This window comes from Condylostylus longicornis, unplaced genomic scaffold (assembly GCF_029603195.1).
Source record: "Condylostylus longicornis isolate FDR11 unplaced genomic scaffold, ASM2960319v2 ptg000135l, whole genome shotgun sequence".
Taxonomy (NCBI): domain Eukaryota; kingdom Metazoa; phylum Arthropoda; class Insecta; order Diptera; family Dolichopodidae; genus Condylostylus; species Condylostylus longicornis.
The window spans coordinates 17,481,797-17,494,010 of NW_026578103.1; the positions used below are offsets into that span (position 1 = coordinate 17,481,797).

At 24.8% G+C, this 12,214-nt stretch overlaps 1 protein-coding gene across 1 annotated transcript in view; it reads left to right on the forward strand.

Annotated features, from left to right (window-relative positions):
- Positions 1-12,214, forward strand: part of LOC129615147 (GATA zinc finger domain-containing protein 14-like) — a 90,448-nt gene that overhangs the window by 49,230 nt on the left and 29,004 nt on the right. Inside the window, exon 2 of the mRNA XM_055530226.1 lies at positions 6,003-6,074. The gene's annotated coding sequence lies outside the window, so the exon portion shown is untranslated. The remainder of the gene's footprint in view (positions 1-6,002; positions 6,075-12,214) is intronic.

Genomic DNA, 12,214 nt, shown 5'->3' on the forward strand with positions numbered 1-12,214 from the left:
TGTCGTGAAAGAGGTATAAAAAATACAATTTCTTTATTATGGTTACAATCAATATTCGAAATTCAATAGATAGAATTTCAGTAATTGGCCCGTTTGCAGGACAATATCAATATTGTAATTATTATTGTATTTTATATAAATACCTGAAAAATATTAAACTAGGTTTACTTATCTTAAAAGCAAATCCTTGTCCTTGTAAATATTTAGAGCCTGATCGTATATCTCGCTATATCACTGGCCAATTGAGAAGAAAGCTGAAGACTATTTGGTATATATTTGTATATTCACTTTGTTTATGTAGGTGATCCAATTGAACAAATGAGTAAAGTTATAGGAAAAACGAAATATTCACTAGCAAAATGGAGAATTCTGATTTGAAAGTGAATAAAAAGTGAGATTAAAAGTGAGATACGCAATTCGGTTGTAAGAGCAGCGCCTACTTACATGTTTTTTAGTTAATTTGATAGTAATTTTATAGCAATTTATATTAAATGTAAATTTCGAATGTCATTGTTTCCTTGTTGGTCCCTTTTCATAATTTAAATCTCTTTTTCAAATCAAAACCCCTGAAATTCCTGAAATCCATACATTAAATGGTTAGTTTTATGTACTTTCCAAATGTTAATTTATATGCTTTACATTTAAAAATTACTAATTAGCTCGGCTTAACATTTTCAATTTATCTACGTCAACGAGTAGCTACATATTCTATTGAAAATTTCGAAATTTTCTCTGTTACTCACATTTTCCAATAATGTATGTACTCGTAATTATAAAACCGATATCAAGACGTGCCCTTAATTTCGGACCCTAGGTGTAAAATATATAAAAAAAATTATTCTATATTTCAGTATATTCATTCATATTTGTTAATTTAATTCTCTTCGTTATTTTTTGACAATTAAAAAAACTGACGTAGGTAAATTAAGAGGTTAATTGAGAGCGAAATTAATGAAGTGTACCACAATTTTGCTGTTTTTGTTGCTATTTTTTTTCCTTTGAAAATTATATCGCCTTTTAATATAACAATAATTATTAAAAACTAATAAAATTATCATTTAAATAAAATTAAAATAAAAGCATTTTTATTAAAAAAAAATAAGAAAATTTTATTCAGTCACACGAAAAATTTTTTTGATTTCTTTTTAAAAGCAGACACAACACTCGAATAAATTGCTTTAAAACTAACTCTAAAATACTTACAGAAATTATACTTAGTTTATAATTTTAAACTGATGTATAAATTTGACTTCAAGTGTCCATCTTAGACTTTTCTAAATCAGAACATCTAGATATCTTTATAGGTTCTTAAATGTAAGTTTTTAATTGTTTGGATAATTTTCAACTTGGGCGATTTTGATCAGCATATGCTTAGCATTATTATGTAATGAGCATTACAAAGAGGAATTGGCAATACGATTCAAATAGAAATTATATTATTGGCATAAGAAAATTAAAAACGACTTGAAAGCAAGTAAAATAAATGAAAATTTGTTAATCACATTTTTAAAATTAAATATCGCAATTACCTTAGTATCGAAATTTTACGTCATAATAACATAAGTAACATGTACGTATTTTTTGATTTACTTTCTCTTTCCTATTTCACATAAAATTATTAACTTTATTTATGAAACATTAATTAATCTCATTGAAAATTATTAAGAATAATTTGAATTATAAATGATCAAATAAACACTGTAATTGAAAACGAAAATTACTGATTCTATTACAAAACAAGACATCTTTGGAAATTAGAAAAATTACTGTTATGACAGCTGTAAAGCGTAGTATAATCGAGTTTAGTCACTTTAATTTAAGTTCCAACCACCAACTATAAGGTCCGCCAATAAGATCTTTTGCGATTCTCATTCCCTTCTAGGACATCAGCCCTATGTACCTTGGCTTTTGAATATTTGCAACACTGCAACCAAGGATCCTCCCGAAATATCTTTCTCGCAATACTCCTCACCGTACGCTATGCATATCCCCTTCAGGTGTACCAATAGTCTCAAATGTGGAAGACCAAACATGGCCAGTTTCCAACCCTCATAGTCCTGAGAATGGCATATATTTTTTGAAGTTCAGAAGCCTGGACGGCCTTTCTAGCAATCGACCCTGGCTCCCTGTGCCTTCCAGTAATTCAGGTCGTGCAATATTTGTGCCAACATACGGACTCGGGGCTCACTTCAGTACAATGTCATCTATTTTCTTGTTGCCGTTAGGTGATAATAAATGAACTATAAATATTTAATGATTTGATAAAAACTCAAGAATTTACTTCCGAATCGCTGCGTTATCTTTTCCTAATACAGTAATACCTACTTTAATAAGTAAGATTTCCATAATAGATTTACAAAAAATAATTAAAACGAAAAGCTAATTAAAGTTAAATTTTTAAATTTTATAACCTACTAAATAGCAAAGTTAAAGCAGAAGAAATCTAAATTTGCAAGCTAAAGTGTCATAAAAATTTACTCATAATTAAATTCAACAAATTGCTGATTGTTAATCGGAAAACTTGCTTTGTATATAAAAAATTTTTAAGAAATTATTATTTTCATTTCATTGAAGCTCAGTTCAACTCGTGTAATCGCGCACCCATCTAAAATAATTTTATTACTTTAAACTTTAATTTTTATTATAACTATGTTTTTGTTATGAATTATTTGATGTTTACAACTTTCTATAAAATATCCGATCCATTTTAGATTAATTTTTACGAACAAAGAAGATGACATGAGATAGAAGGAATTGCATCGTATTAGGAATTTGTAAACACACTATTTGAGATTGAGTTTGTAAAAATAGTTAGGTCGGCTAAATTGTAATTTAAATATTCTGTAAAGTTCTTGAAAAAGGCACTGGTTATGATCATTTTGGTTCAAATGGGCCAAAATATTTCATTTTTTTTTTTGTTTCAAAATTGGATGCAATTTCAATTTACTTGTTTTTGCTCTTGCACAAGAGCCTTATTAACGTTATAAAATTTTATTTTATCAATTCTATTTAGGTAAAATGATTTAAGCTTTTGCATACAATACAATAATGTTCACATTCACACTAAATTTATGTACAATTTTTTAGGAAATTATGTACAATTTTTTTTCGCAATGCTAAAATATTAAAAAATTTCAGGATTTTTAATGCATAAATCATAGATACATTTTCAGTAAGCTAATAGAAAAGCAGTTTTCTATAAATTATTAAATGAACTAATTATCAATAAGTTTAATTAACTAAACGTTTATAAAAATAATTCATTTAATTGAAAAAATATTATGGATCAAAAAAATCATGCACTAAAAGTTGTCTTCCTTGTAGAGTACAAAACCCCGTAAACTTAGGATTACCCCTAATAAATTATATAATATTTCTATATCAGTTCCACAAGTTTTTAGCTGCTAGATTGTGCTATTAAAATTTTTTTTTCTACTCAACATAATATACATTTTAAGTAAAATGTATAAAATTATACTATGAAAATAATTTTGAAGTATCATAACATAAGAACTCCAACTGTGTACCAGTAGTAGCATTAAATCGTGAGTGCATTTTGAAATTAATCATTTTTTTTTTTTTTTTGATTTCAATAATATTATTTTTAACATTTTTCCAAAATCTTAATTTAAATACATTTCACTATTTCTAAATTGCGCCTATATGTACATGCTATACAGCATCCAGTAATGCTTCAATATAATATTATTGTAGCTTCTGCTATTTCTTTACTTTTTATGTGCGATATTTGTACAAAATATTATAGAAAACCTGATCCCAATTTAATAAAATATGAGGTTAATATTTATATATTATGTATTTGCATTATACGAGTGTATTGCACTTATATTATATTCTACTATATATATAGGTACATATATTATAACGTCGAATCATAATAATACCATTATTATTATTAATATATGAATGATGATAATAAGAGTATATTTTAAATTAAGCATCCTGAATCTAGTAAAAAATTTATTGTTTTTTTTTTTGTTTTATATTACTTCTTCAGATAATATCGATATACTTAATAACAATTTTTGTTTTGTTAGATGAAAATCCAAATTAATATTTCTCTCCTTTCTATTATACTTACATAGTATCTTTTCTTTCAACAAAGAAAACAAAAAGAAAAAAATTATTAAGTTCATCATCATTGTCAGCAGCTTCATAATCATCATCATCATCACCATCATTAATAAAATGAAATTAGTGATGATCACGCTCAATATTGGTATGAATAACAAGAATATTAACTGATTTATCAATATCAATATAATTATTATTATTAATCCAAATCATTTTATATATGTATTATGAAAGTTAGTTGGGATGCATATGATATTAAATATATGTATATGTGATAAAGAGGATGCCTTTAAAATAAAGAATTTTGTTTTTTTTTTTACAGTTTTAATATTTATACGTGCAATATTATATTATGATGCAGATGAATGCAATTCAATTATTAGTTCATATATGGGTGAATATTACACATACTATGCAGTATTGCATAAATATTAATTGAGTAAATGTTTTCAACTTACAAATATAAAATATTATAGGCTTTACTTTCATCTTATAAATTAAAGCAAAATTGTTAAAGGAGTTAATTGCAATAAAAAATAAACAACAATTATTGGTAAATATTTCTTGAACTTGTGTGAATTTTACAATGAGAACGATTTAAAAGTTTAACGCAATATTTTGAAAAAAAAAAATTCATAATTAGCAATCTAAAATTATATTGGAGCTAGGCATAACATTTCACTAGAATCTTATATGTAATATTATACTAGACTTTAATACTATTTTATTGCTCTGATATTCTTGAGGGCTAAAATCGATTACAAAATATTCGATAGTTATAATTCACTACCATTTAACTGAAGTAAATATATGTACTCAATTTTAATTGAAAACGAAAAAAAAATAGACTTGACCTTGTCAACTCTGTGATACCAGTACGAATTTGTTATCCTATGTGCGAATAAAGATGCCGCAACTGACTATGAGTTTAAGTTGCCGTATTACCATATTAATTTATGCAAAATTTCAGTACAGTATTTTTCAAAATAGTGTGTGTGCCAAATAACGTTTGAAGTTGTATGGCAGCTACCCAAACCGATGCACCGATCATATCCAATTTAAATAGGGTTCTGGCACTTACTACAATAAATCGTTTGTGAAAATTTGGTGAACTTAGCTCAATTAGTTTTTGAATTATCGCTGGGACGGATGGACGGACATACAAAGCTAAATCAACTCAGAATTTGACGCTGATCAAAAACATACACTTGAGTCTATATCTAAGACCGTTATTTCTTAGCTTTACAACGATGAAATACCGATCGGGAATTGTATTCGAAATAAAGTTATTATATTTTTGCTATATTTTAAAAGGAAAATATTGGAAACCTTTCCCAAATCATATTATAAATAAATATACAGTTAGTTTATTTTACTGAACTGATAACCAATATTATTTATATAATTATGTATGTATATATATAAAAAAGAATTGCATTCTTTAATGGGCTCATCATAAAAAGAAAACACTATAATTTCTTTTTTCTAAATTTAAGATTTTTAATATTAGAAAAATTTTCAATAAAAATTATATTGCTTCCTTTGTATATAGTAAGTAATATGTTCAATAATTTTATATAAAATTTAACGATGGAAAGTTTATGATGGAAAACTAAATTTTAATATTATATAATGATAATATTTTATATCATTAAATTATATATATATGAAGACGTAGATCAATAAATAATATTTGACTGCAATTTGTATAACATTGTATGAAGAAGTTATTTGAAAAATAACAAAGTGCATATATGTTTTAAAATGTGGTAGTAAAATTTATATCTGATAAAATTTTAATATTTATAGCAAATTCATTTTTATTACATTTTTATAATAGTATAATTATTGTACAATTTGTAACATTAATGTACTTGTAAATTAAATTTCATTTCATTTTTTTACAGATGGACAATGGAAGAGGAAACTCTTGTCACCTAATTAAAGATTTTAAGTTAATTTGGAGTCCAAAACAGAAAGTAAGTTATTATAATAGTATTATTGTTCATAAGAGTACCTTCATAAACTAAAACACTACCCAAGTCCACTCTACGGCAATACAATTTTCAGCAATGAGTATTAATGCTGAATTGTATGCTATAGAGTTTAATTTTAAAATGTATGGAATAATAAACGAGTATTTATTTGTAAACTTTATGCTTATATCACAAAATATATTTGAAGTGAACACATGAATGAAGAAGGGTTCAAGTCATGTTTACAGCTTCTAAAACAACTTTGCGATAAAACAAATTCGTACTTGCTAGACATAACTGTGCTTTTAGACTTTCGTTAGAAATGTGGTAAATTTAAGCTATACAAATAGCGTACAAAGAAATTTATAGCGTTTTTAGTTCAGATACCAGAACCGTTTCAAAAATGTCGCCTTCAAAAATTTTTCGTCCTTTTTTTACAAATAAGAGTTTTTTTTTCAGGTTGTACAACATTGTAGCTTCACAAGTTTTTTCTAAAATTAATCCTCCAAAGTATAAACTTATAATGCCGTATTGTAATTCGCAATCGTAACGAGTCTTATTGCAGAAAAACTACATTTTCTAGCATCTTGAAGAAAAAACTAAACTGCAACAAAACATAATAGTAGGCAAACTCAAAAACCCCAAAAATGCAATACCTAATATCAGCTAATAACCACTACCTTAAAACTTCTAATAAAAAGCTTTCTAATTCTCTCCGTCGGTAACCTGTTGAAGTCTACAATTTTAAGAAATAATATTCATTTCGTTAAAATAAAATTTTTTTCCCACCTTCTCCCTGTCGAGTTTTCTTGTAGAGTAAATAACAAAATTTCATTAATTTTCTCTATAAAACAAATATCTTCTTGTCAGAAAATATAATTAAATATTTTCGCAATAACCGAATTAACCCTAAAAGTCCATAAATTTATTAAGACTTTTAAATTTATTCTAATTTTAAATGAATGCGATAACTGTACAACATTCTAATATTGTTTTACATTGCGAAAAATCTTTACTACATTCTCGCTACTTTGATTAATCATTTCAGTTTAATCAAAGCAATCTATTAAAATTTTTAGATCAGCACTTAATTTTGCAGGTTATTATAAATTTTGTTTTAATACAACATCAATAATAAGGTATAAGTACAACAAAAGAATAGAATTTCAAAACTTCCTTTACTTATAGAACAAAAGACTTTAACTTTTAACCACTTATTAACTGAAAACAGAATAATGTCAATTAATTTAATGTTGAACAACATTAGTTTATTTAATTTTAAAGAGTTTTTGCAATAATGTTCAAATAATTGTTTTTTTTTTTTAAGATGACGTTCATGCATATGTCCAATGTCTTTTTACTAAAAATTTAATAAAAAAATAAACGATAAACGAAAAAAAAAACGCAACGGATGTACGTAAAAAAAATTGCATACTTTTGTTCTTCAAACTTAACTTATTTCATGCTTCTTTTGTTCTTCTTCATTATAAACTACTTATTTGCATGTAACATTTAAATGATAGTTAAAATTCATTTTTAAAAATCTTTTGTCTATTCAAACTTCTTTAAAAATTAACAAACACAAAAAAAAAATGAATAAACAAACCTTTGTTTCATTCATTTTACTCTAATTCTCATGACAATTTATCTCATTGAAGATTATACCAAAATAAACCCATATATGAACCCATATTTTTGTCTCCCTTCATCAAATTTATTAATGGCGAAAAATAAATTTCGGATACCTTTTGAAAATGATTAGTACAACAGAAACCGTGATGAATAAAGATGAATCACTTTAAAAAAAAATTTAAAAAAAAAAAACAAAAAATTTGTTACTTCTTTCCAATTGAAGATGCTTGTCTAAAACTTGATCTTAATGTTAAATTGAGTTCGTTTAGACAATTGGAAGACACACTTGAAATTTTTTATAGTGAAAAAAACAAAAAATAGAAAAATAGATGAAAATTCATAGAACAACAATAGAGAACCCATCCATTCCATATAATAAAAATGTAAACTAATGTAAAAAATATTTAACAAAATATGAGAAAAATTCCCGCGAATAATTAATTTTATAAAAATGAAAATAATACAAAAACACAAATTCCAAAAATTATGTAATCTCATGTTGTTGAGATTTCTGAAACGTTTTAATGTGTTGACGATTAAGTAATTTAGCATTGTTGGCAATGATTTCTTTATAAATGATGTTTGCTCTAGAAAATAACATTTTAGAAAAAACAAAAACAAATTATGTTTTTTTTTGCTTTTAAATATTTTTAAAAGTTGTGCTATACAACAATAAGATAAATTACGTACACCGTTGCAAAATTTATAAATAATATTTACTAATTCAGTAATTTACTTTTGAGAAAAATTTTAGATTTTAGTACCGTGTTACACCAATATGAATATCAAGAAGAGAGTCGTCAAGTTTCTTCTCTACCTTTTATTCTATACAAATTATACTATAAAAATATATTCTTCACAAAATCTATAGAGTTGAATTTATTTAAGCTTCACTTTGATATTTTGGCAAATATTACTAAAATCAATTCTATCTTTTGCACAATATACCAAAATTTAGAAAAATCTAACTCACGTCCTGTCTCTAATTTAACAGAGCTAATGTAGAAACAGAACATCTATAACAGAAGCAAATGTTCACTGAACGTCTACCTTAAGTTATTCAGGGCTCAACCTTAAACAAAGTAATTGAATTTCATAAATAAAATTCTGGCTCATTGTGGATTGGAAAAAACATTCATTAGATTGTAAGAAATTTTTTTGTAGAGCATCCTCTTATAGGGTGATCTGAGTAAGAGAAAACATGGCAATTTGTACAGTGTCACAAAACTCTTCCCTTAATCATTATATTTGTAAAACTTTGGCAACAAACTTTTCGCTATTTCGTTGCTTGGTTCGGACAGTATCAACACCATGACCGAAAAGCAAAGCAACTATAAAACAAGTAAATTATAGAAAAATAACACATTTGTGAGAGTCTACCACCAAAAAGGGTTGTGCAACAAAAATTTTTAATACTCAAATTATTTTTAATTAATTCGCAATTTATTTTTTTTTTTTTAATTTCGTTTTAAATTTTTAAATGGAATTCAATGTTCTTCAGCATATGTTATCATATAAATTCTGTCATCACAGAAATGAATTATATTCATCTCCTAGAGCTCAAAATCCACATTATAAACGTAATAATAAAATTGTGTCATTAATTAACTCTTATATTAAATTTAATTATAAAGATCAAGTTACCTAAATTTTATGAAAATTAAAAATTTTAAAAATGAAAAAATTATGGCATAATATTCATTGTTTTTATATTGCACGCACATTTGAATTGAAAGTGAAACAATGAACTTGATGAGGATTATTGTTAGCGTATAGTTGGCAATGTACAACTTACATGTTAATTATGGTATAATTATTATAATATACAAAGTAAAAATTAGAATTTATTATAACAAGTTTAAAACATTAATTGTAGTACATAAAAAACATTTCGCAATCTTTCAACTCATAAAATATGGAGTGGCTCTTCACTAAAAAAAAAACTTTTTTCTTTAATACAATGTAATTTTTTTGTATAAAAAAAGCAATGTTTTATGGTATATAAAATGTCAAAGGCTACTTGCAAATAATTATGAATGGGTGTAACAAGAGTGCAACGTTGAAGTATTAAAAATCAATCAAAACATGAAATACAAAATGTTATGAAAAGGCAATTATGTTTGAAAAAAGAAAAATTTACTTACAAATTATTTTGTTCACACAATACAACTAAAAGGTATAGGAAACATTGAGAGATATTTTCTTAACATACTCGTATAAAAGAACTGACGATTGCATGTCAAATTTTTAAATTTTAAACAATTATACATTGATATTGCAAATGGCAGTTCTATTAGTTTAACTATGCCTATATGCCATATTTGTTCTTGATTGACATCTCAAAAACATAGCAGTCTATGTTTTTGATTACATTGTTATAAAAAGAATTTACAATATTAAAACATTGTTAACGCAAAATATAAGTACTTCAAAAGTTATTCGATGCTGCTTAATATTCATTTCGAGAAATATTTAAGTTTTCTTTTTTGAACGCTAATTTTTTTAACTAAAACAGCGATACAAAAGTACGCACTAAATGACGGTGATTAATCGAAATTCTTCTTCTATTAATTCAGAACGAAAATTTCATTAATAGTGTTAAGAATTACGAAATGCGGATGAAAAATTTTGAAAGAGCTAATGAAGCTTTTTTAAAATAAGATACTACATTATTTGGTTATTCGTGCCAAATTACTCTTCCGAGCCTTTTACTGCATATAAAGCCGTCAAGGGAATCTGTGAGCAATATAAGTGTGTTCCAAAATCGCTAGAATACTCAAATGACAAAACCATTGCATCATTGTACAAAATATATCCTTTTTGTACGCTAGTCTCTTGGTCAGCAAGATTTGCTTATTAAATCCGACCATGTAGCAAAATATTTAAAAATACTAAAAAATATATACTAGAAATTTTCTCTGAAATTTGTTGCAATACAATAAAAATTTTAAAATTTTGGTTTTTCTCTCAAAATGTCGGTTCTTTAAAATGTCAATTGCTTTTTATAATAATCATTTTGATGAAAAATTATTATAGTGATTTAGAAATAAAGAACCAAAAATAAATGAAAGCAACAATAGCCACATTTGTTCGAGTTTATACTTTATTAATGTTATTAGCAGGTATGTACATATGTAAATATATTAATGACATTCAATTGTTTTATATTAAATTTATTTTTAATTCAATTTTATATTGCTGACCTTACCTTTTTCAATTCGTACCTAAACCATATATGTACATACATAAATATGTGATAATTTTTAATAATTCATCAACTAAATAATAATATAGTTATATTTTATAATAAAAAAAAATCTACTTTATTTTTAGTATTTTTAATACTAAAGTAAGACCTAAAATATAGGTCAGCTAACTGTTAAATAAAAATATTACCAACCTCCAAACCAAACAAAAAATTTTCACTTTCATATTAAATTTTTTCCTTTTTATTTAATTTACGAGAAACGCAATCTATTAAATAATAATAGTACTCGTATGTTTAGTTCAATTTATTTTTTTTTGGCCTCATATTATGCATGTAATATTTAAAATGATAAAGCATAAAAAAATCTTGTAATTTCATATATTTTTATTGCATAATTTTTTCATAAAGAAAAAATTTTTTTTTCCTCTATAAAACTATATTAATGACTTTATTAAGGCATTACTCATAAATTAATTAATTTTCTATATGAAAATCTAAAATTAAAAACAAAATTACACGACTTATCATTCTCACCTACATTTTCGAAGAAGATATCGACACATATTTGTGCTCTATATACACACATGTGTACTTGTACGTTATACCGAGCACACACTTCATTATTAAAAGCAAAATATATATATGTATACATTTACCTAATTAATATAATATTTTTCCACTTTAATCATATACCTTATGCCACAGCTCATTTTTTTTCCAAATATAATTTTAACCTTTACAAGTAGAAAAAATATAATGAAAAATAAAAATAAAATAATAAAAAAATTACAACAGATTACCCACGATTTATTTTAATAAAAAAAATATATATATAAAAAAGTGCCATAAACAAAAAAAAAAATCTTAAGTTTTATCCACTTCTCACCTTTAATTTGACATAATTACTTTATTCATATGTATTTATTGTTTTACGTTAAATAATATTTTTATACCTGTTGAAATTTTTTTCTTTCTCAGTTTAATAATATTTTTAAACTAATTTTTAAACAATCGCATCAAAGTCGACAGTTAATGATACAAATTAAAATAATGTTTCATCTTCACATACCTATGCTTTAATACAATAATAACATGGCATAATAAATATTAATGTTTACATTATATTACCCATATAATATGTATGAAAAAAAAAACAACAAAAAAATAAGACATTAAGAAGAAGACAACGAAAATCCATTGAATTGGCGCTAAAAATTAAATTATCTTTACCATATCTATAAAGACTAAGTCAAGTTTAACATTAAAATTATAAGTAAATTTTTATTTACACTGAAAGAAATTT